The 26,683-nt window shown below is 42.6% G+C and overlaps 1 long non-coding RNA gene across 1 annotated transcript in view; it reads left to right on the top strand.

Annotated features, from left to right (window-relative positions):
- Positions 1-19,930: 19,930 nt before the first annotated feature.
- LOC147751621 (uncharacterized) overlaps positions 19,931-26,683 on the top strand; it is a 6,918-nt gene continuing 165 nt past the window's right edge. Inside the window, exons 1-2 of the long non-coding RNA XR_015295845.1 lie at positions 19,931-20,995; positions 24,171-26,683. The exon at positions 24,171-26,683 is cut by the window's right edge and continues 165 nt beyond it. This is a non-coding gene — a long non-coding RNA (uncharacterized LOC147751621). The remainder of the gene's footprint in view (positions 20,996-24,170) is intronic.

Here is a 26,683-nt window from a genome sequence, read left to right as displayed (position 1 = left end):
TTTCACTGCTCTTGAATCACAAGCAATGATTGGTGGATTCAGATAGTTGAAAACTGTAAGTTAGGGTGCATGGTTCTGTTCTGTGAAAAAAGTAATTTAAATGGTTAAGAAAAAGTCATTTACAGAAACATTGCAACGGATAAGCTGGTGTATTGAGAGGTCAAACATCCTTGCTGAGTTCATTTGCAACATTGTAGAATAAACTTTTAAACCTGAGATTTCAGTGAGGAGGGAGTTGCTATGGTAACAGGTTGAAAGGGCTGAGAGGGGAAGGGTGTTGGTTTGAAAATAGTGAGGGAAGAGTTTTAATTGGTTGACATGAGGCATATGTGTGTAGAATTAGAGGTTTTCTGTGCCAGTCATTGCTGCAGTGTCTGGAGTGCATACCTTTTGCTCTGCTAAAGAAAAATTGGTGTGTGTGCCTGACACTGTTCTCAATCTCCCAAAGCATTTGTAAAGGTAAGTAATGATTTATTTAATATAGATAGAGAATTGTATGCTCTATGGAGAAGATTTGGAAGCAGATTGTGTTTTTTTAATGTTGCTTTGTGTCATGTTTTTTGATAATGCTTGGTAAAAAGATTTTGCTGCATAGAGGAATTGTATTTTGTAAAATTGAGAAGTTTCAGAAGTGACATGGAATGCTTGTGTATAGGACCTGCGCTCTGTTTCTAAAATGTTTTTTAAAAAACGATTTTGGGGTAAATGAATGGCTTTTACATTTTTTGAGAAGGAATAAATAGTGTCTGCATGATTAAATAAATATATTTTAACCTTTCACAATGATGTCACCTGTGTTACCTCAGATTAGGAAGCAGATTGAGCTTCTTTCTTGTTGGCTTGTGTTATGTTTTTTGATAATGCTTGATATCAACATATGCAAGATAGAGGAATTGTATTTTGTGAAATAGTGAAGTTTCAGTAGTGAAATTAAATGCTTGTACATAGGACCTGCAATCTGTTTCTAAAATGTTATTTAAAAAAACGATTTTGGGGTAAATGAATGGCTTTCATATTTTTGAGAAGGAATAAATAGTGTCTGCATGATTAAATAAATATATTTGAACCTTTCACAATGATGTCACCTGCGTTACCTCAGATTAGGGAGCAGATTGAGCTTCTTTCTTGTTGGTTTGTGTCATGTTTTTTGATAATGCTTGATATCAACATATGCAAGATAGAGGAATTGTATTTTGTGAAATAGTGAGGTTTCAGTAGTGAAATTGAATGCTTGTACATAGGACCTGCGCTCTCTTTCTAAAATGTTATTTAAAAAACGATTTTGGGGTAAATGAATGGCTTTTACATTTTTGAGAAGGAATATATAGTGTCTGCATGATTAAATAAATATATTTGAACCCCTCACAATGATATCACCTGCGTTACCTCAGATTAGGAAGCAGATTGAGCTTCTTTCTTGTTGGCTTGTGTCATATTTTTTGATAATGCTTGAAATCAATGTTTGCAAGAGAGAGGAATTGTATTTTTTGAAATAGTGGGGTTTCAGTAGTGAAATTGAATGCTTGTACATAGGACCTGCGCACTGTTTCTTAAATGTTATTTAAAAAACGATTTTGGGGCAAATGAATGGCTTTTACATTTTTGAGAAGGAATAAATAGTGTCTGTAAGATTAAATAAATATATTTGAACCTTTCACAATCATGTCACCTGTGTTTCGTCAGATTAGGAAGTAGATTGTGCAGATGAGGTGAGGCCTGTCCAGGGGTGTAGATGAGGTGAGGCCTGTCCAGGGTTTCAGGTGAGGTGAGGCTTGTACAGGGGTGCAGAGGAGGTGAGGCCTGTGTTCAAGAGTGTAGTGGGAGAGAGGCCTGTTCAGGGGTGCAAAGGAGGTGAGACCTGTGTGCAAGAGTGCAGTGGGGGAGAAGCTTCATGAAGTCCAGTCCACTGCACTCTTAGACACAGGCCTCACCACCTCTACTTCCCAGGACAGGCCTCACCTCATCTGCACCTCTGGTCAAGTCTCACCTCATCTGCATCCTGTTACGATCTATTATATCTAATACATTGAGGCTTGTCCAGGGGGCACGGAGGAGGTGAGGTTTGTCTAGGGGTCAGAGGAGGTGAGTCCTGTCCATTGCACTATTGGACACAGGCCTCACCTCCTCAGCACCCCTGGACAGGCCTCACCTCATCTGCACAATCTGCTTACTAATCTGAGAAAACACAGGTGACATGATACTATCTATTCCTTGTCCATAATGTAAAATCAATTCATGTGCCCGAAATCTTTTTTAAATAACATTTAAAAAACAGAGCACAGGGCATATGTACAAGCATTTCATTACACTACTGAAACCTCACTCATTTACAAAATACAATTCCTTTATGCACCAACATTTCTTTACCAAGCATTATCAAGAATGTATTAGTCTCTCTTATATTCTCTTCCTAACTTACTCTATTTTTCCACCTGTCCCCTTCTAACACCCTCTCTCTGACGTATTCCTTTTTACATCCTGACTCTGTGTTACACTCTCTTACACTCTCTCTTTGACTTACTTTCTCTTACACCATGTCACTGATTTATTCCCTCTCTCTCTTTTTTACAGCAATTTCTAAGTCATACTCTCTCTTACACCCTCTTCCTGATTTACTCCATCTTACAACCTTTCTCTTTATAACATTCTCTCTTTGACTTACTCCCTATTACACCTTTTGTCTGTTTTACACCCTCTCTCCCTCTTTCTGACTTTTTTTATTCTCTTAGTCTCTTCCTCTTACACCCTCTGTCTGACTTACTCCTTGTTACATCCTCTCTCTGATTTAGTTCCTCTTACACCCTCTCTCAAACTTACTCTCTCTCTCTGTCCCTTTTACAGGCTCTCTCTGTTTTAGTCTCTTTTACATCCTCTCCCCTTCTAACACCCTCTCTCTGTCTTACATCCTCTTACACCCTCTCTCTGTCTTACACCATGTTACACCATTTTTCTGACTTACTCCCTTTCTCCCTTTCATTGACTTACTCCCTCTCCCTATTACATCCTTTCTCTGTCTTACAACATATTATACACTCTCTCTGTCTTACTCCTTCTCTATGTTTTACTCCTTCTACCTGTTTCTTTGTCTGACTCTCTCTCTTTGTGTTACTCCCTCTAGCTCTTTTTCTCTGTCTTACTCCTAGTTACATAGTTGCTGTGGTATAAACTTAGATATGTTGTAAACTAGTGTTTATATCGTTTGCTTATTGTCATTGCTTTGTTGTTTGGTAATAGTGGTCTATAATGTGTTATTTTTTTCTTTACCACAGATTGAAATCAAGATTTCAATAGTAAGGAAATATGCCCTCAGGCAGGGGAGAAGGAAAGATGCCAAGCGGAAAAAATCAAAAACAGCAACGGAATTAAAGCACTCTCCTTCAACAAATACTTAAAAAAACACAAAAAAAGCTCCTGGTAAGACAACTAAGTCTTTTTTTCAGAACATATGTAGATAAAAAAAAAATGTTAATGGGAATGTGAATATAGAGAAGGAAAGAGCAAATTTGAAAAGGAAGGAGAGGCCCCCCAAAAATGTTACTACTGGAGCAGGAGAGAACAGTATGTATAGGAATAGAAGGCAAAACCAATTTAGGGACATTCGTAAGACGAATGTTTCGCAATAGGGTAGTTTTAAATTTGTTAAAAAATGTTAAGAAAGTTAAACAGAGAGCTGCTTTTTACAAGAAAAAGAAAAGTGTAGAGAAGATTGTTGATCAGGCTTTTGAAGTTAAGAAAAAAATATTTATTTTAGCAATCAATAGAATTAGGATACTTAACAAGGCAAATGATGTTTTCAAATCGAACAGTAGAAGGAAAAGAATAATTAATCAGACTAATTTTTGTGAAGTTTTTTCTGGAGAATGGATGCATAGTTCAAGTTCTGAGCCATTTTTTAATGAGGAGAGTTACTTCCAGGAGACTGTTTTGGTGCATGCAGTTGACACCAGTGGTCGAGCATATGAGGTGAAAGACGGTTGTCTGATGGAAAAAGAGAAACTTGTGTCTAGAGATGCAGTAGAGGTGTGTTAGCTGATGAAGTTTTAGGGAGACGTACTAAGGGTCCAGTCTACACTTGGAAGTGTAGTAGTATTTGTAGTGTGTGACAGGATTCAATCGATTTGCTTTGTAATTTCTTACGTACATATAGTAAGAAAAGTCTAAAACCGAAAATGAAGATGTTGCAAGACTTAGATCCTTGCAGAGTGAGAGAAAATACAGGTTTGCATGGGCATTCACTGGCTTGTCTTTCTAAAAAAGTATGTCAGAGTGTTTTTATTCATTTTAGGATGTTAGCAGTGCTTCATAATAAAATGAAGAAATTAGTGAGAAGGTTGTATTATGCAAAAAGTCCAGCACTTAAGCTTAAACAGTTAAACAGTGCTATTTTGCATGGATCTGAATTAGATGTGAAGAACATTTGTGAAGAAATTGAGTTTTGTTATTTTGGTGAAAAAGAGGACAGTGTAGAAATTGCTACAGTAATAGAAGGTAATGTAGAAGACAATGTACAGATGTCAAGTACAGAAAAGTTTGACCAGGAAATTACCAAGTTTAAGGTGAAATCAAGTGAAAGGCCTAATTTTACTTGTGTGTGTTGTCGACAGACTCAATATAAGATTCAGACTAGGTTAGTTGATTTATATGCAAAAAGTGAAATGGAAAATAATAGTGAATGGAAGGATTTTGCAACTTATTTGTTGGTGGAGAATTCTTTTGATTTGAGTTCTGATCAGTGTATTTGTAATTATTGTTTAAAAAAAATAAATGATAACAGAATGCCTGCTAGAGCTGTTCATAATGATCTTGGGTTGGTAGACATTCCTTCTGAATTGATTAAATACCTATGAATCTATTTTGATTCAATATGTCCTTCCTTTTTAGGCTATTGTTCGCATGGAGCCTAAGATAGGGAAATTGCCTCCTTCAGATTTACTGAGAGGATTATAGGGAAGAGTTGTTTATTTGCCTCTAGATGTCAAGAAAAATATTGAAACAATTGGTGTAGAAAACGTGGAAGAGGAACCTCTGGTTATTCTAGTTAATGGGGTTCCGACAAAGAGTAAGAAAATCTGGCAAGATTTAGTGGATGTTAGTAAAGTCAAAAAGGCAACATTGTATTTGGTAAAAAACAATGAGTACTACAACATGTATGTGTTGGAGCAGAGGAAACAGCTACAGAAGAAGACAGTGATTGTTCAGCCGGCCAAATTGAAAAAGTTGATGTGCCTAGAAGTGCAGAAATATATGAACATTATACTGTTCATCCTTTGCATTCCAAAGAAGTAATGGGGAATGCAATTGACTTGTTTTAAATGAAAGCAGCAAAAGGAAGTCCCATTAGTGTATGGGAAGAAAGTTTGGAAGCTCGTTGTTTTCCACAGTTATTTCAAACAGGTCGAGGTGGACGATATGACGATCGACCAGTTCGAATTTCTGCAGCTGAATACCGGACTTTAAGATTATATGTTGAAGATCCAAGGTTTCGTCAATGCATTCCGTATTTGTTTCATCTACTGTATGAAAGTGACTTGTCTGGGCTTTCTTATGCAGTGAACCATATACTGGAAAGTGGAGCACATCTGCAAAATGTTTCAGCGAGGGACTTAATGGAGAAAGTCAATCTGCAAGACAGTATTTTGGAATCTCAGCTAATCAATCTCATGGCATGTCAGCGTGGTACAAACGAGTATTGGTTCCGTCGTCATGGGGAATTGAAATGTATGCTAAGAAACTTAGGAACTCCTACATGGTTCCTCACTCTTAGCTGTGCTGAGTATGCATGGGACGACTTACTTCAATTTCTACTGGAGGCAAATGGAAACATACAAAATATAGAATTCAAAACACCTGGAGAACTGTGTTCTTTGGATCCAGTGAATGTATGCAGATATGTTAATCATAGATTCGAAGCTATGATGTCTTTTATTACCAACAAAAAAAATCCTTCCCTTGGAGAGGTTTTGGATTTCTTTTGGAGAAAGGAGTATCAAGCGAGAGGTGCTCCTCACATACATATGTTGTTATGGATGAAAGATGCACCGAAATTTGGAACTGATTCGGATGACACAGTGATGAGTTTCATTGAAGAATATTCAACTTGTGCTGTTCCGAAAACTACCGAAGAAAACAGTTTAAGGCAACAAGTTTTACGCTTTCAATCCCATCGTTGTGGAAAGTACTGTCGTCGAAAATTCAGAAACAAGGACAAGTTCTACACAAAATGTCGTTTCGGGTTTCCACGACCAGTGATTTCTAAAGGAAGAGTAAATAATTTGATGTCTTCTCTGCGACATACTGTGACGAGGAAATCACCAAAAAATACATACAATTTAAAAAGTGCATCAACGACTACAACCCAGTGATTTTGTCCATATTGAATGCTAACATGGATATTCAGTTCGTTGCTGACAACTCTATTGCTGTGGCTCGATATGTGATGTCTTACATCACAAAAAAAGAAAAGACAGAACTGAAGGAAATGTGGGAGGACATTTCACATGAAAAGAGTATAAGTAAAAAATTATACAGTTTCAGTCTGAAGATGTTGTTGCATCGAGAAATTGGAGCATATGAATGTTCTGATCGGTTATCATCAGCAAGTCTCTATGCCAAATCTAGAACAATCATTTGGGTGAGTCTAGGTCTTGCTGCAACACGGAACCGAGTTTTGAAATCTGTACAAGAAATTGAGTATTTGGCGGAGAAAGAACCAAACAGTACAGATATTTTGAAGACAAACATGTTGGATACATACTATCCAAATAGAAGTAGTCATCTTGAGAACACTTGTTTGTATGAAGTTCTGCAAAACTATAGTTATAAGAGGAACATCACAGAAGATATCAATAATGGAAAATATGCTGTCATTGGGTGTGAAGGATGTCTAGTGAGGCAGAGAAAAGGCCATTTGATTAATCATCGAAAATTGAGTTGCGAATCTCCAGACAAAAGGGAATTTTACTATTTAGCTCTTTTGCAACTCTTTAAGCCATGGCGTACAGAAGAGGAACTACTTGGAGATTTTCTCTGTTACGAAGATTCCTTTAATGGAACCAAGGATACCATAGAATGTCCTGTTTTTCCAAAGTATCTGCAAATGTTGAACAAAGAAACAGAGCAAGAAGCCACACTTGCTGCAGAGATTGCTAGAGACAGTTCTCAAGACAGTCAGAGTTCTACTTCATTGAGTCAGGATCCACTGGGAGGACCAATTATCCAAAATGAAGCTGCCACTGCCATGGATGAGGTGGAAAGAGATATGGAACAAGCTCAAGAAGATGTAGTTAACAACTAAACGTTGAGCAGAAACAGATATATGACGAAGTCACAGTACAGATTGAACATGGATTCAGTCATGAGAAAAAAGAGTGCTCATGTACATCATTTAAGCCTGTCCGACTGTACGTGAGTGGAGAAGCGGGAACTGGAAAAAGTTTTCTGATTAAAGCAATTGCAACTTATCTGCAGAAAAGGACTGAATCACCGCTGTCTTGTGTTGTAACCGCTCCAACTGGGCTTACTCTACATCGTTTACTGATGCTACCAGTTGAGCCTGATAATAAATTGCAATATAACAAGCTATCTGGAGATCCGTGTTCTGAAGTTTCCAGAGTCCTGAAGAAAATGAAACTTCTTATCATTGATGAAGTAAGCATGGTCTCAAATCTAATGCTTGCTTTTGTGCATTTGAGAATGCAGTAAATTATTAGAACAGAGTATGATGTGTTATTTGAAGGGAAACACATTATTGTTTTTGGAGATCTACTGCAGTTGACTCCAGTGAAAGGACAACCAGTGTTTAAAATGCTCACGCATGAAGATACCAGGGAAGTCTCTAGGAAGCATTGGAAACGTAATTATATGGTTATATTTCAAATATGCAGAACTGCTTCAAAATATGCGACAGGCAAAGGATGAAGATTGTAAAAATATTCTACAAGATGTAAGAATCGGAAAACAAAGTGAGCATGGGAAAGAAGCTTTACATGCACGATTAATTTCAAATTTGTATCCAAATGAAAACATTCTTTCAGAGAATATTTTTAAGAAAATTACTGAGAACAAATCTGGGATATGTTTGATGCCAACTCTGCAAGAATGTTCCATTTTCAACAACAAAATGTTAAAATCAGAAAATGAAGAGATTGTGAAACTGGAAGCTATAGATAAAATAGAGCATATGGGAGCAACAATTATTTTGTCAGAAAATTTGACATAAAAATTGGATTCATTAGAGAAGAGTATATCTAAAACTGCTGGTTTTGAAAAGACTCTGAATGTGTGTTTAAACTGTCGTATCATTTTGAGAAGGAATTGAAATGTTGAAAGAGGTCTGGTAAATGGAGCAATGGGTCATGTTGTTGATTTTTTGAATTATATAAATAAATATGGAATTGAATTTTTAAAAATTAAATTTGATGGCATTGAGAAAGTGCAACAAATCAGTCATTGTTCTGCTAGATTTTTGCTTGTAAAAGACTTATATGTTCACCGAAAACAGTTTCCTGTTTGTTTGGCATATGCAGTGACAATTCATAAATCTCAAGGTTTAAGTGTAGAAAGTGCTTTGGTGAATATTGGAAGTTCTGTGTTTAAAGAGGGTATGGCATATGTGGCATTATCATGAGTCAGAACTTTATCAGGATTGTACTTGATTAAGTGTGATGAGACAAAGATTTGTGCAGATCTAGATTGTGTTAAAGAATACAATAGGTTAAGAAGAGAGTATGCTCCACAGTTACCTCAATATCCTCTGTTTGAAAAACGTATGGTAGGCCGAAAAAGAAGAAATGAGAATAATTGCAGTGAGGTAGTAGCAAAAAGACAAAAAGTAGATGAAACTATAATTGTAAGCAGAAAGAAAAAGGATTCTGTTGAAGATGTTGTTGGATTTCAGTTTGAAAACAGTTCTGGTGTCCACTGCTATGCTAATGTAGTAGTTAATGTTGTTTTTTTCTTCAAACTTTACAAGAACAGATCGTTGAAAATTGGGATCAAAGATTCTGCGGTTTATTGAATTCTGTGTTTGAGAAATGTAGCAGTGATAGAGCAAAAATAGTATGGCTGAGATACCCGCCACCCCCTCTCAACACAATCCCCAAGAATTGGGAAACCGGAAACAGTTCTGAACTTTTGGAAGGCGGGAGAGAGTTACCCTCCCGGCCGTATTTATTAAAATATGAAACAAAATCAAAACATTAAAATAACAGTTTCATATCATGTACAATTTCATATCCAAATTACGATGTTTGGCTAACCTTAACACATATCTAATACAAAGGTTCTCCTAGCCGATACTAACATCCTTACAAATGCATTTCAAATTGAAATTGTACATCCTAACGTTAAGGGCCAACGGCAAGGTCGTAACCGGTGTCAGATCCCTAAACCAGAACTCCCCCCTCACTTGTGAGGGGCGGCCGCACAGAGGACTGCACCTCATGTGCCATACCAATTTCCCTTGTCTTGACGGGGGCCCCTGTTAACTCGACGCCATGTATGTGGTCGTCCGAGGACTCGTGTGAGGTGTCTAGAAGGTAGCGTAGACCCCCCACCCTACACAACTTACCACATCTGCCGTCGCAGATGTCCTGGCCCCGGGAAATTCCCAGGAGGGGCCCGTAGCCCATCCTATCCAGGGAGGGGCTTTGACCGCCTTCCCTTTCCTTTAGGCGTCCCGTCCTTTAGAAGGGACCTCCTCCCCGTTGAGGGGCCAATGGCCACCTCCCCCCGGGCGCTCCCATCCGTAATGGGTGACGCCCCCCCCTAGGGATCTTCCAATGACTGCTCACCGATCATGACCTTACCGCCCGACCAAACAATAAATACGACAAGACTAATGACTAAAGAGAAAGGGCATTCCTACTAAAACAGATCAAGTATCAACCCTCTAAAACATCTAAAACATTACTAATCACTCTGATGAAAGTCTTTAATAAGGCATACTGCACAGAGTTATCCACTTTATTGCAACCGAATCACAAACTTTATTCAAAAACAACCTGCAAGAAAAAACAACTGCTACGTAAAATGACTTTATACCACAACAACTTGCTGTCTTCAGGGGATGGTGGGTGGGTTCAAAATTGGCTCTTCGTTCCGTCTCGAGCTCACGTGCAGCGAGGAGGTGCAGCTTCAGAGCACAGGAACAAGAGGATGCTTCCTTGGCTTGTTGCTCCTTTTATTCTTCTCTGGGCGGGCGTAAACCCGCCTCCTCCCGCCTCCAGGGGCGTGGCGGACGGCTTCAGTGTCTAGGACAACCCACTCTTGGGCGGGAAAAAAAAGCGCGCCCCGGCTACGCCGCTTCGGGCATACCAGCCGAGATGCGCCTCCCGCCCAAAATGGCTTCCCGGGGGGATCGGGGTACTCCACCATACGTTCGGGGGGACCGAGTGGTCGCCCCTTTCCATATGGCTGAGATACCCGCCACCTCCTCTCAACACAATCCCCAAGAATTGGGAAACCGGAAACAGTTCTGAACTTTTGGAAGGCGGGAGGGAGTTACCCTCCCGGCCGTATTTATTAAAATATGAAACAAAATCAAAACATTAAAATAACAGTTTCATATCATGTACAATTTCATATCCACATTACGATGTTTGGCTAACCTTAACACATATCTTATACAAAGGTTCTCCTAGCCGATACTAACATCCTTACAAATGCATTTCAAATTGAAATTGTACATCCTAACGTTAAGGGCCAACGGCAAGGTCGTAACCGGTGTCAGATCCCTAAACCAGAACTCCCCCCTCACTTGTGAGGGGCGGCCGCACAGAGGACTGCACCTCATGTGCCATACCAATTTCCCTTGTCTTGACGGGGGCCCCTGTTAACTCGACGCCATGTACGTGGTCGTCCGAGGACTCGTGTGAGGTGTCTAGAAGGTAGCGTAGACCCCCCTCCCCACCCTACACAACTTACCACATCTGCCGTCGCAGATGTCCTGGCCCCGGGAAATTCCCAGGAGGGGCCCGTAGCCCCTCCTATCCAGGGAGGGGCCTTGACCGCCTTCCCTTTCCTTTAGGCGTCCCGTCCTTTAGAAGGGACCGCCTCCCAGTTGAGGGGCCAATGGCCACCTCCCCCCGGGCGCTCCCATCCGTAATGGGTGATGCCCCCCCCTAGGGATCTTCCAATGACTGCTCACCGATCATGACCTTACCGCCCGACCAAACAATAAATACGACAAGACTAATGACTAAAGAGAAAGAGCATTCCTACTAAAACAGATCAAGTATCAACCCTCTAAAACATCTAAAACATTACTAATCACTCTGATGAAAGTCTTTAATAAGGCATACTGCACAGAGTTATCCACTTTATTGCAACCGAATCACAAACTTTATTCAAAAACAACCTGCAAGAAAAAACAACTGCTACGTAAAATGACTTTATACCACAACAACTTGCTGTCTTCAGGGGATGGTGGGTGGGTTCAAATTTGGCTCTTCGTTCCGTCTCGAGCTCACGTGCAGCGAGGAGGTGCAGCTTCAGAGCACAGGAACAAGAGGATGCTTCCTTGGCTTGTTGCTCCTTTTATTCTTCTCTGGGCGGGCGTAAACCCGCCTCCTCCCGCCTCCAGGGGCGTGGCGGACGGCTTCAGTGTCTAGGACAACCCACTCTTGGGCGGGAAAAAAGCGTGCCCCGGCTACGCCGCTTCGGGCATACCAGCCGAGACGCGCCTCCCACCCAAAATGGCTTCCCGGGGGGTCGGGGTACTCCACCATACGTTCGGGGGGACCGAGTGGTCGCCCCTTTCCATATGGCTGAGATACCCGCCACCCCCTCTCAACACAATCCCCAAGAATTGGGAAACCGGAAACAGTTCTGAACTTTTGGAAGGCGGGAGGGAGTTACCCTCCCGGCCGTATTTATTAAAATATGAAACAAAATCAAAACATTAAAATAACAGTTTCATATCATGTACAATTTCATATCCACATTACGATGTTTGGCTAACCTTAACACATATCTAATACAAAGGTTCTCCTAGCCGATACTAACATCCTTACAAATGCATTTCAAATTGAAATTGTACATCCTAACGTTAAGGGCCAACGGCAAGGTCGTAACCGGTGTCAGATCCCTAAACCAGAACTCCCCCCTCACTTGTGAGGGGCGGCCGCACAGAGGACTGCACCTCATGTGCCATACCAATTTCCCTTGTCTTGACGGGGGCCCCTGTTAACTCGACGCCATGTACGTGGTCGTCCGAGGACTCGTGTGAGGTGTCTAGAAGGTAGCGTAGACCCCCCTCCCCACCCTACACAACTTACCACATCTGCCGTCGCAGATGTCCTGGCCCCGGGAAATTCCCAGGAGGGGCCCGTAGCCCCTCCTATCCAGGGAGGGGCCTTGACCGCCTTCCCTTTCCTTTAGGCGTCCCGTCCTTTAGAAGGGACCGCCTCCCCGTTGAGGGGCCAATGGCCACCTCCCCCCCGGGCGCTCCCATCCGTAATGGGTGACGCCCCCCCCTAGGGATCTTCCAATGACTGCTCACCGATCATGACCTTACCGCCACAGGCCGGATAGTTGACCGGCTATCCGGACCCCCCACAAAACTCCTACCTAAAGGTCATGCTGTAAACTCCTCAACCAGGCTACAAAGTCTCCTATGAGTAAAGAATTCCCCACCCGGGACAAATGGACCCCATCCTCTAGATACATATTGTCCCCCCTGATACAACCATGAGGAATCGAATGCAATGTACTGGTACGGAACAGTCTACCCAACTTGTTATTCACCTTTTTCACAGAATGATTTATAGCAGACACTGAATTAGCCCCCCGCCATACCTTTCGTGGAATCATATGGGACCATGCAATCGTGCACCCTGGAACTCTTCTCGCCAACCAACTTACTGTGGATAGTATCGCCTCGAGAAGTAGTCGTCTACCAGTGGTCACCAAATCATTGCCCCCAAGATGTACTATGAGTATAGATGGCGGTAACCTTGTCCGCCCTAACAAGCCCTCGAGAAACTGTTGAAACTGGTCAATACAGAGCCCGCCCCTTCCGTAGAAGGTCACCCTGTACCCGTATTCCCCAGCTGTGTGAATCATGTCACCTGCTTTGAATACGTCCGCGGCACGCCTCACGTATGAGTGGCCCACGACCCACACCACTCTTTCCGCAGCTGGTGATCTCTGACCGCTGATTCCCAGGTGTCGGGTCGACTGCACAGTCCGCCCCGCCTCGTAGGTTTGCGAAACTGTAACCAAACAAAGACAAGAAGCGTGAGTACATGATATCAGCTTCACAACATGTGCAACCGCACATACCTTTTGTAACAATTCGAGCACATGGGAGATCCGGGAATCCGCTGGACTACTACACTGTCCCCGATCGCCCCCTGATCGGTCTTGGACCTGACAAATGAGACAATCATCGTCTCCCCTTTTACTTGAATGTGCTCTCGGCACAAACCCCCCCCGTATCCTGCTTGTTTCTCGCCACCAGTTCGCTTACCCTCATAGCCCCATAGAATGCTAATGCAAAAGCGGCCCAGATTAACACTGTTTCCGACTGGGATGAACATGTTGCAGGGAGTATGGACAGTAACAGGGCCAACCTATCCAGACCTATCGGGTGCCTTTCATCTACTCTGCGACCCTCAAGGCGTTGCCACCCCCGCAGCGCTTTCTGTACTACGAAAGACGCTGTAGGATCCTTGATACCATGGGCCCGTGCCATGAAGGAAATGGCGGCCCGATGCCTCTGGGCCGTAGCCACCGATTTGCCTGCCCTGCGTAATGACAGTAAAAATTCTATGACAAATTCCTCCTGGCCCCAAAACCCCCTCCTAGCAGAACCCAAAAAGGACCAATAGGAACGGAACGCCCCTTCATATGCCTTCCTTGTCCTGGGTGCTAAACTCTCTCCCACGAGGTTTTGTAGTTCGGGGCACCGAGAGACCAGAGAGCTTCGGGAAATGGTGCCGCCACCGGGTCCGCTGTGGGCAGAAAACCCCAGAAGGCCTGCATACGGAAACGAGAAAGCGCATCAGCAGCCTGATTCAGCACCCCTGGCACATGCCTTGCTCTAAAGAGCACGTTCAATTGCATACATAATAAAACAATTTCCTTGAGCAACCTCAGGATCCACTTGCATTGTGCTGCCTGACTATTGATACACTCAACCACGGTCATATTATCAGACCAGAACACCACAGAGTGATCCCTAAACCCCTCAGGCCATGTTTTCAAAGCCACCAGAATAGGGAACAGTTCGAGAAAAGCAATGTTACTTGTAAGTCCACACTCGTGCCACCAAGACGGCCATGTTTGCGCCGACCAGTGATTGCCAAATATGGCGCCAAAACCTATACTCCCCGCCGAATCTGTCCACAGCCCCAACTCTTCGGAGGACACCGCCGGCTTGGTCCAGACAACCCGACCATTGAAGTCCGCCAGGAATGCCAACCAAATGCGCATGTCCGGGCGAATCTCAGCCGAGAGCCTCGTGCGGTGGTGCCCCTCTTTAAGACCGACCATGGCTTGTGCAATCGAGCGGGAAAAGGGGCGGGCCATTGGCATTATCCTAAGGGCAAAATTCAACTGACCCACAGTCTGCTGTAATTGATGCAAGTTCACCTTAGTTTCTCTAATGCATGCCTCAAGCGAAGCCCTGAATTTCTGCACCTTTTCTTCTGGCAACCGGAAACAACCTTCCTCGGAATCGGGCTCTATTCCAAGAAACTCGAGCGAAGTTGATGGCCCCACAGTTTTGCCTGGCGCCAATGGCACACCAAACTGTCTCATCAGATCACAAAATTCTTTTACAGCCTGTGCACATTCTGTGTCCCCGGCAGCCCCCAGAAACAGAAAATCGTCTAGATAATGCATTACATGCTGAAAACCCGTCATCCTCGTGAATGCCCATTGCAGGAAACAACTGAATTTTTCAAAATAAGCACAAGATATGGAACAGCCCATTGGCATACATTTATCCATGTAATAGCGCCCCTCAAACATGAAGCCCAGGAGACGCTGGTCGTCCGGGTGTACCGGGAGCAACCGGAACGCGGACTCGATGTCAGATTTAGCCATCAGCGCTCCGGGCCCCAGGCGATTCAACATGGCGACTGCATCATCGAAGGATGCGTACCGTACCGAACAAAGCTCTGGGTCTATTGCATCATTAACCGACAAATCCCTCGGGGCTGACAAATTATGTATCAGTCTAAACTCACCCGGCTCCTTCTTGGGGACCACTCCCAAGGGTGAACAAACAAAATTAGGAACTGGTGGCATGTTGAATGGTCCCGCCACCCGACCCCGGGCTACCTCTTTCCCAATCTTCGCTTGCACCACTGCCGTATTATGTAGGACCGATAGTTGGTTCCTACACTGTGCTTTACCCTGAAAATTCCCCACCGGGATGCGGAAACCATAAGAAAAACCGTCTCGCAACACCCCAGCGGAGACATGATCAGGGTATTCACTGAGCCAAGGAATCATTGCCATGGTATCAACTGGTGTAGGTAAAGCCGCCCCTCGGACTATGTCAGACCTGTTTGGCGCTTCCCCTACTTCCGTTATCACCCGTTTTGGCTCTGCACATGGTCTCGGGATGCGAAGACTGTCCACACCCCCCACAGTCATGCCTAAACTTGCATGACCCCTGGGGCCTCATACACTTTCCCCTGTTAAAGTTCCAGCATACCCCTTTTTTACCTGTATTGCCGTTCGGCCTTGGGTGATGCTCATTACTTGCCCCTGTCCGAAAGGGCGCCCCGGATGGTTGGCGGGAAAACTCACCCCCGCCCCCCCCAACAATGGCGCCTTTAACATGCCTGAGTTTTCCATTTTTTGCCAAGAAATGGAGTCGTAACAATCCCACGTCAGGCACGTGTCGAACTCTTTAGCCTTACGAAAAATATTATCATAACAAAACCACTCATTGCCAACATATGTCTGAGAAAATTCCATAATACGTGACTGGTACACAGGTAACTCGGTCAACAAGTCAGGTCTCTGTTCTCCCATAATCGAAGTGAATATGCCAAATGCTCTACCCCAATTACCTATCGTCTCATTGACCCTAAAGGCGGCCATTTTTGCGCGCCAAACACTTGGATGCATAAGTTCTTTCTGAACTTTCACATGCTCAATCTCATAATGATCAGTTAGCAAGGAGAACATGTTTACATATTTCTCAGCCCATATCCATTCTTTGACTTCCATCGGGATATGCTGAGCCAATTTCTCCCTTCTCGAGGGTACAGACCCTTTCCCCGCAATCGGCATTAGCTGCTTACCTGAGCTAGAAGCTGTAACCGCCGTTGCTGCCGAACTCATGCCAGCTGCGGGTTGCTCTACTGGAGCCTGCGGGGAAACAAACGGACAAGGAGGTTTCGCGGCCTCTCGTGACTGCCGCAACTGCCTCATTAATTGCTTGGCCTCCTCGGCCGTTTCCCCCGGAGCCACGGAACCCCCGCTGCTATTACCCAGCCATGCCGCCAGCTGGGCGGCCAACTCCGGGGGCATGTCCCCCTCGTCCACTGGGGTAACCACAACGGGGATCCGCTGGCCCTCGGCAGGAGCCGGCGCGGGAATCTCCGCTGGACTAGGAGGGCTCGCCGGGGGAGCCTCCGGAACTGGGACCTCGTCCTCATTTGACCCATTCCTGGCCCTCTTCCTTCTTCCGGCCGGGGCCTCCGTCGGGTTGGGTCTTTTTGGCCTTCCCGCACCGTCCCTGGCCGCCATTTTTCTCTTCATCTCAGCCATGTCTTTCACCAACATCCGGAGCATCTGGTCGGTGCTGACCTTCTTTGCAACTGTCTTGCCCGGCATTTTCCCCACCTAGGTGAAAGGTCCTGACGCGATTTGCAGTGCTGAAAGAGAAAAGAGAGAAATTACCAATTTCAAAATTGGCTCTTCGTTCCGTCTCGAGCTCACGTGCAGCGAGGAGGTGCAGCTTCAGAGCACAGGAACAAGAGGATGCTTCCTTGGCTTGTTGCTCCTTTTATTCTTCTCTGGGCGGGCGTAAACCCGCCTCCTCCCGCCTCCAGGGGCGTGGCGGAGGGCTTCAGTGTCTAGGACAACCCACTCTTGGGCGGGAAAAAAGCGCGCCCCGGCTACGCCGCTTCGGGCATACCAGCCGAGACGCGCCTCCCGCCCAAAATGGCTTCCCGGGGGGATCGGGGTACTCCACCATACGTTCGGGGGGACCGAGTGGTCGCCCCTTTCCAAAAGTGTTTCAGAAATTCGAAATCTTTTAGACATATGTTCTAGTCAAAACAAAAATTCACAGAATATTCAGCAGGATTGTCAGGAATTTTTAATGTATATTTTTGTTGTATTGGAAGATGAAGGAGTAGATGTAGAAAATCTTTTTAGCCTTTCTTATCAATGGCAGCATGACTGCGACAATTGTAGTTTATCAAGTAGTACTAGAATAGACACTGAAAGATTTATATATTTGACTTTACCAGACTGCAAATCAGTGTCTTTTAATAATCTAGTTAAAGCAGCTGATCATAATATGGTGTGTACCCAATGTAAGTGTCCAATGCTGTCCACATTATTTATACAAACTTATGGTCAGTATGTCATTTTAATGTTCCAACGATGTAGACCTGATGGAACTAAATTGACAACTTCTATTAAAGATTTCGTGGCTTCTCAGTTATCAATTTCAAGAAGAACCTTTGGAACTGTATCTATTATTTATCATGACGGTCCTTCGACAACATCAGGGCATTATACAGCTTATTTAAAATGTCAAAAAGGCTGGACTTACTGTAATGATACTCATTTGACTTTCAAACAATGTTTGGCTTTTGACTTAAAAAAATCTTACCTACTGTTTTTAGAACCAAAATTTAAGTAAGGTAATTGGCCTATGAAGACGGGAGCAGTTAATAAAAGTTGGTCTACTGTTTAAAATTATATTGTGAGTAAAAGTGATCAAGATAATATAAAAATTCAAGTTCTCATATAGGTACTGTAAGTGGATCTCATAGTAAGTGATATCAGTATTATAGGAAATGTTGAACATGAGTGATCCAGAGATGGAAATATGAATATTTAAAAATTGTGAAAATGTTGTATGAGCTTTTCTTTCAGAACGTCAGGAAAACTGTAATTTCAGTGTTTGTTTTGAGTAATTTGAAAACATACTGATACATCTGACACTATTTAGCCTTAAGGAAAGGTGAAGGAATGAGCAAAGAGTCATGACTTAACACAAGGAGGAAATGAAAACATTGAGACATATTTCAGATGTTCTTGGAGCTTTTCTTATAGAAAGTCGATGAAATGGAAGTTTTAGAGAACAGCGGAGTATTTTCCAAAGAAAAGGACCTTCATGATGTACTATTTGGCTGAAAGGAAAAGTAAGTGAATTAAAGATTAGTGTACATATGTGATTTTTAAGTTTATATGGGTTTTTTAAACACAATCTTTTAGATTTTGTTTTTTTTTCCTCTGTCATATGATGAATAGTTTGAACTCACTGTTTTTAGTGAAATTCAATATATTCGGAGAACAGCAAAAATAAACTATCTAACATGTTGTACAATTTATTCTACAGTTCACTCCTTTTCCATCAATCCTTCTATATTTTCCTCAATCACCTCCTTCACCCTGTATTCTGTGACTCCCCTTCACTTACTCTCAGTCATCTTCCAATCCTCATTCTTGTAAATGCATTCTCAATCAGACTCCTTTCTCTCTCACTCATTCCGCTTTTATTTACTCCTCTTTCCTGATTTAGTTTTGCTAACTCACATTCTTTTAGTACCTTACTTACCTTCAGTTCATTTCTCTCTTCTTCTTTTCCTCTCTGTCACTGAATGTATCTGCCTTAGTCTTAGTAATTTGCTCTCCTTCTATTTCTTTTTCCCTCTTTTTGTCCTTCTACATTACTTTAATTCCCTTTCTGTGTCCTTCACTCCTACTTTATTTCTTAGTACACTTTTATGATTTTTAACCTCTTGACCTGTCTCCTCTATTTTAAAATATATATTTTACTAATTATAACTTATTTTTTCTTCTCTCTTTCACAGATATAAAGTGTAGTAAAAACATGTAATTAAGTTTACATTAATTATATGGTAAGTGTAACTAAAAAAATGTAGTTTGTCATCACCCTTTGCTTTAACCTCACTACTATTCTCTCACCCTACCTCACCCCTGTTTCCTTACTCTGCTTCCCTCACTTATTCTTATCCTCCATGTTTACTTCTCTTTTCCTTACTTTCCTACCACATTCAACTTCTTTCAGACCCTCTGCTTTACTTCCCTTACCCTCTGTTCCCTTTGTTCACTCCCTCACTCATTCCCTTTCCCTTACTCACTTACTCCACTCCTCTCACTTCTTCTCTCAGTCCCTCTGTCCTCACAGTTCCTCACTCCCGTTCTCCGTCTCTCTTAACCTCACTGTCTCTGTCCTCTCACTCTGTCACTACTCTTTCGTCATGCTCACTCCCAATAACTCACCCACACTCCCTCACTTACCTTTCTTTTCTGCTTCACTCAGTCCCTTTCTGTCACTCCTTCCTTTACTCTCTCTGTCCTTTCTCTCTGTCACTCCCCATGTCTTACCCTTATTTACTTTTATCCACCCTCTTTCACCCCTCTTTACTTACACTCACTGCTCTTTTCTGACCTCCCCTCACCACTGTTCCTTTACTTTGGTTCCGTCACTACCCCTCATTCCCCATCCTTTACTCTCCTTCCCTTTACTTTCAACACCCACTCACATTCTCCCAGTACCTCTGCTTTAGTCTATTTCCTCTATCTTCTCTTCTTTCGCTCCCTTATTCATTTTCCTTTTCTCAGTTACACCCTCTTACACCTTTTCTCGGTCTTACTATCTATTACAGAGTCCCTCTGTGTTCCCCCCTCTAGCTCTCTTCCTCTTAACATCACTCTTTCTGTCCCCTTCCCTCATGCTCACTCCTTCATTTTTTTTGGGTGCGTGTTATGGCAGAGTTTTTGGCTTTACTTAGAAGTGATATAGATCATTAATCCTGCTCGCATCTAGTATAGGTATTCTTAGCCTGTGTTGGCCCTTTTAAGCCCTTTTTCCAGACCTAGAAGAGGATAGCTGCTTAATATGCCTTTATTCTTGACTTTAACCTGTCTATTGCCTATTGGCTTTGACATATTAGACATATTGGTATGGTTCATGTAGGTATTCTGACAGAGCTAAGGAGCATTTCACCCCTTTCAGGCCTAAAGCTAGAGAGACTCCATCTTGATGGAAGCAGAGAGGCTTTCTAGGGCAAAAGTAATGTTTATAGTTATAACTGTTGTCCGCCCTAAGCGGACCGGAGAGAACCGGCCAGAGCTGAATCTAATCAGGAATTGTTCCCGGGCTCAGTCTCTAGACGAAACAAGCAGACTGGTCACTGTGGGAGCGTCTAGCGCAAGGAGCCTGGTGCATGGGATTGGTCAGAAAAAGCTGCTGGCTGGAACTTTCCATGAGGAAACAGCATTCTATATTTGTGAAGTGCAGAGGCGGAGTCAGTCAGTCAGAGAGGAGTCGAGGAGAGAGTGAGTCGTGCAGAGAAGAGAGTCCAGCAGAGAGAGAGGAGAGCAGTGGAGTGGAGTTGGCAGAGAGAGAGAGAGAGGGTTCAATCTGGAGAAGAGCTGAGTTGAATAGTGAGCTGGAACTGAAGGAAGCAGTCAGAAGCAGTTGTTTATCAGGAGGAAGTGTGAATAGCTGGAGTCTGAAGTAATGCCTTTTAGAAGAGATAGAGGAGAGCTCGTGGATTAACCTATGGGAGCAGATGGAATTGGACATTGGCGCAGAGAAAGAGCGACTAAGATAGTAGAATGAACGGTGATCAGAGCGGCAGGAACCATTAAAGAGTGAAGACGCAAAGTGGAGAGACAGTCAGAGCGGGGGAGAGGAGTCCAGAGACAGAGCGATCAGCGCAGAGGTGTACCCAAGAGTGCAGGAGAGGAGAGAGAGCATGAGATGAGCCAAGGCACAGACGAGAGAGGAACCCAGATGACAGCTAGAACAAGACTTCACACTAATCAGGTGATATTGTTTTCATCACATTAGCTACACTTAATCTTTTCCCTTTCAGCGGAGTGTTCCTGTTATGTGTAATCCTTCTCTTTCAAGCGGTGTGTTCTACCTATAGCCTTTGTTAGATTTGCATAAATGTTTATATTACTGTAATAAATGTCCCCAGTTTATAACTAACTGGTGTGTAATCCCTATTCTTGTTCACTAAAGGTAAACATAGCTCCTAGGTAGTTGCTGCATGAATGGATGAGTAATCCCAATCAGGTAAGTGGTGATCACATAAATAGGGAGTGAGTGGACCTTTGATGCCAAGAGCAGGTAATACACAGTAATCTGAAACCATATCCAAAGTCATCATTGTAGTTTCATCCCGAGTAGACAGCTGAGATAATATCCCAATATATATATATATGTATAGGTGTTCATAGGAATGTGGTCGTCGTTTGACATGCGGCGTTAATGAGAGCACTGGAGTGTCAAACCAGTGTCTAAAGCCACCGGATTGTGGTAAAAGATTAATGAGAGCGGCAGGAGGGACACTGCCGTGGATGTTTCGCAGGATCGCGAACGGTTTGGAAAAGGAGAGCACTGGGGCTGCAGACCCACGTGTGTAGACGCACCAGATTGTGTGTCAGATCTGCCCTAGGGTAGAACGGTCTGGGTCAGGGTGGCCGCGAGACCAACTGATGTGAATAAGTGTAGTGTAGGGTATGGATATCCCTAGTAATCAGTGAGTATTCTTAGTATCCCTATAGATTTAGTGGTGTTCTTAATAATATGAGCTTGTATATTGCGAGTTCCCTATCCTCAGGTAGGTACCAGGTGCCTGGATAGGTGGTCCTGAGGACGGAAGGTGAGTACGTTTTGGCTGGGTCATAGGGGCCCCTGGGGGCTGATCCCATCTAAACAGAAAATCCAGCCATTACATTTTGGCGTAGTCGGACAGTTTACGAACTCTGTGTGCCTGGCCATGTGCTTAGAGAGTTGCCCATGTGTTCTGAGGGAATGCCCTGAACACTAGTTCCATCTGGCGTAATGTTGCAGTTTATGTAGCCTGTTAGACCTATTGGCTTGAACAGTTGCAGCGTGAGGAGATTGTATTACATCATGGCATTTGGTTTATTCAGGGTGGAAGGAATGGTTTTCATCTTGGTGTTTAAACTGTCAGAGTTGAAGGATGGCATTACATGAGGAAGTCAGTTACATCTATGTGATGGTCCAATTGTATAAATGTGTGTAAAAAGTGCTTTTAAATTGCCCATTAAATTGCTTGCTGCATCTGCTTATGCTGTGCAATGTGAAATGTGTTCATTTTAATATGATCTGTGGAGTTCTGTGAATATAGCTCCTTGTAAATATGGCTTTAGAATAGCGCCATATTATTGTGGCCTATGAGGTGCATGTTCTCATGTTGATCTGCTGTGTTGCTTGTGAATGGTGCTTTGGATATATTCCTTGTGACAAGCGTGTCGTTTTTTGAGTTTGTTTACTGTCTTGTAAATATGGCTTTAGAATAGCGCCATATTAATGTGGTTTGTGAGGTGCATGTTCTTTTGTTAATCAGTTGTGTTCCTTGTGCATTGCGCCTTGGAAATGTTGTTTGTGAAAGGCTTGTCTTGTAAATTTGGCTTGTGAATAGCGCCATGTGGTCATGGCTTGGACAGGGCATGTTCTCATTACGTTTGGCAGGAGAGAGCTGGATCTTTCTCGGGTGCTTGGGGATAACGTTTTTGAAAATGTGTACGTGTTAGCTGTGAACGTGAAGAAATGTGCTAATGATTTTCCCATGTATAAATGGACGTTGGGAAATGTTTCCATTTGAGCTGCCAAAGGGTTAATATCTTGAGTTGAGGTGGCAGCCTTTATTTTTTACATGCTGTCAACATGCATGGTTATTTGACCTGACTATGAAAGTCAGTGATTTATTTTAAGGATTTTTGATGGTTTGATTTTGACTTTTTTTTTGGTTCCTTGGTCAGCCTACGTGCTTTGTCAGTTTCTTGACGGAAAGGTAACATCTTGTGTTTTGAGAAGAGTTCTGTTCATTTCACATTCCTTTTGAAATGCGTCTACGTATTTGTGTGGGTTCACCTTGGAATTGATGTGGTTATAAATCAACGTTATGGAGAAAGCTATGTTTTTTTTTTTTTTTTAATGAGTGAAATGTTAAACAAGATAGCCCGTTACAGTGCACGCTACGAGCTGTTTTCATTAATAATTTCTGTGAGGGGTTTCCATCTAGACAGGAATGTGATGGTTGCAATAATAATAGGTTTAGAATAATAAATCTTGCCCGACAGTGCGTGGTAACATGTGCTTTTAATTAGTGTGAGGCAACCATGTGCTTTTGAATGAAAAGAGTTAAAATGTGACATTATTATTTTCCCAAATGTGAATTAAAATGTATGCTTTTATAAATGTGTCATCAAAAAATGTGAACTTAAATATAATGTTGAAATGAATATGCATTTTATGCTGTTTTACAAATTATTTCTTTTTGACAAATGGGCCATGTTAATTCGTTTCTCAAATGCAGAATGTATATAATTTGGTGTGCAAAAGATAGTTGCCCCTTTTAAATAAGTGCTCATATTTTTAAATGTTTTGTGGACAAACGTCTTTTTAAAAAAAAATTGGATCTTTTTTAATTGGCAATACACTGTAACAGAATTGTTTTTTTATTAATATTAGCCTCCGTTAGTTTGAGAATCAGGCCATGAGAACAGGCATAAGGAATTTGTTTTTTGACCTTGGCAGCCCAGCTGGTCTGCGCAGACGAACTTTTTTTTTTCATTCTGCAAGTTTCGATCACGTCCCAGTGTGTTATGATGGGCTACAATCCAATTTTCTTCCGCGCACGGCTTGTTTATTTAAGGGCGGGGTGGCCTGGGCTTCTCTGACCATGGAAATTGGGAAGCTTGCAGTGCCCTGCTGATGCTGTCATCATTTGGCAGTATTTCAAATTTTTTTTCACACTGTAGCATGACTCTTGCCCAGAAGGGTGGGACTGGCTTAGTTAGGATTAGGGTATGTTAGGCCCCACTCAATGTTACTAAAAGTTAAATTTTGAATGTTTTTAATTAATTAGGATATTTTCTTTTCAATAATGAAAGGCACCCGGGGTGCTTTTTAAATGGAAAATTTTATTTTACAAGAATAATGATACTTTTTCTCTGGTTTCTAGGATTGCTGCAGTTGGGGTGCGTGCGTGCATCTGCCCACTCCCTTTATTTGTTTTAGCTTTTTATTTTCATGTTATTATTTTAGTTTATTGTTTTGGATGATGGAACCAGACCAGACCAGACCAGACCAGACCGGGTGATGGATGGCCACATTGGAGGAAGTGTCCATGATGCAGGGTGGTGGCCTACACTGAAGAATTTGGACATTAAATAATACCTTGGACAATCAGGCCCCACTTTTAAAGAACAAGAAAAAAAAAATGTTTTATTTGTAACAGTATTATAAAAGAATTTGGACATTGAATAATCCCTTGGACAAGCAGGCCCCACTTTTAAAAAGAAATGAAACCCAAACATGTTTTATTTGTTACAGGATTGTAAAAGGACTTGATCCATACTCCCTTGTACAAGCAGGCCCCACTTTAAAAAAAAATATGTCACCTATTATAGTTTTTCCAAATGAAGGACTTTTTTGAATGATGGCGCACACGTGTGCTCCACTGTGTGATTTAAGCTTGATGTTACACTAGTTATCTTGTAGACTGGGGTTGTAGTTTTTTTACTGTTCTTGCATTTTCACCTTAATTGATCAAAGGGTGGTTACCTTACAATTTAGATGGTTCTGGGTGGTGTGTCTTTTAGTATGATTATGTGTTAATGTTTATCCAGACCTTGCAACAGTTTGTCATGTTTATTTCTCAGATTTCACCTTAAATTGACTAATGTCAGCAGGTAGGCCTCATTTAGGCCTATTGTTATTTTCATCTCACATATTAGCACCTACACCAATAGTTTCATGAGTCATCATTAGCTTAACTTGCCTATAGTAGGTAGAGCTCATTTAGGCCCTTTCTTGTTTTCTCATTAGAAGTTGAAACACATTTAGTTTTTAAGTTCACAACTGTAGGTAGGCCTCATTTAGCCTTAAGTTGTCCGAAGTAGGTCCATTTAGGCCCCTTGCTGTTTTCATTCAACACATAAGTCCCTACATCACTAGATTTCACCAATTATCATTAGAAGTTGAGGCACATTTAGTTTGAGGATGCTTTGGTTAGTTTCTGTTGTTATCAGATCCAATCTCAGATATGTTTCAGCATTCAGGTCAAGGGTGCTTTGATTTGTTTTTAGGTTTTTATTCCCTACAATTGAGTTTCAGGTGGAATTTTCTTGAGTTGTCATTGTTTTTAGGGAGTTTTTTAGGTTTTGATTTGTTGATAGATTGTGTTGATGTTTGTTTATTTAGATGTTATTGTTTGTCAGATGTTCGCAAGATAAGGATCTAAGGGTGGATGGCAGGGATATTTAGCAGTGATATAGATCTTAATCTTGCTCACATCTAGGATAGGTATTTTTAGCCTATGTTGATAGATTGTGTTGATGTTTGTTTGTTTGGATGTTATTGTTTATATAGATGCTCGCATGATAAGGATCTAAGGGTGGAATGTTATGGCAGAGTTTTTGGCTTTACTTAGAAGTGATATAGATCATTAATCCTGCTCGCATCTAGTATAGGTATTCTTAGCCTGTGTTGGCCCTTTTAAGCCCTTTTTCCAGACCTAGAAGAGGATAGCTGCTTAATATGCCTTTATTCTTGACTTTAACCTGTCTATTGCCTATTGGCTTTGACATATTAGACATATTGGTATGGTTCATGTAGGTATTCTGACAGAGCTAAGGAGCATTTCACCCCTTTCAGGCCTAAAGCTAGAGAGACTCCATCTTGATGGAAGCAGAGAGGCTTTCTAGGGCAAAAGTAATGTTTATAGTTATAACTGTTGTCCGCCCTAAGCGGACCGGAGAGAACCGGCCAGAGCTGAATCTAATCAGGAATTGTTCCCGGGCTCAGTCTCTAGACGAAACAAGCAGACTGGTCACTGTGGGAGCGTCTAGCGCAAGGAGCCTGGTGCATGGGATTGGTCAGAAAAAGCTGCTGGCTGGAACTTTCCATGAGGAAACAGCATTCTATATTTGTGAAGTGCAGAGGCGGAGTCAGTCAGTCAGAGAGGAGTCGAGGAGAGAGTGAGTCGTGCAGAGAAGAGAGTCCAGCAGAGAGAGAGGAGAGCAGTGGAGTGGAGTTGGCAGAGAGAGAGAGAGAGGGTTCAATCTGGAGAAGAGCTGAGTTGAATAGTGAGCTGGAACTGAAGGAAGCAGTCAGAAGCAGTTGTTTATCAGGAGGAAGTGTGAATAGCTGGAGTCTGAAGTAATGCCTTTTAGAAGAGATAGAGGAGAGCTCGTGGATTAACCTATGGGAGCAGATGGAATTGGACATTGGCGCAGAGAAAGAGCGACTAAGATAGTAGAATGAACGGTGATCAGAGCGGCAGGAACCATTAAAGAGTGAAGACGCAAAGTGGAGAGACAGTCAGAGCGGGGGAGAGGAGTCCAGAGACAGAGCGATCAGCGCAGAGGTGTACCCAAGAGTGCAGGAGAGGAGAGAGAGCATGAGATGAGCCAAGGCACAGACGAGAGAGGAACCCAGATGACAGCTAGAACAAGACTTCACACTAATCAGGTG

The sequence above is a fragment of the Lissotriton vulgaris genome, chromosome 1_1 (genome assembly GCF_964263255.1).
Source record: "Lissotriton vulgaris chromosome 1_1, aLisVul1.2, whole genome shotgun sequence".
NCBI classification, from domain to species: Eukaryota; Metazoa; Chordata; class Amphibia; order Caudata; family Salamandridae; genus Lissotriton; species Lissotriton vulgaris.
Note: the sequence above shows the minus strand (reverse complement) of the source record. Positions and strands in the feature narration are given on the sequence as shown.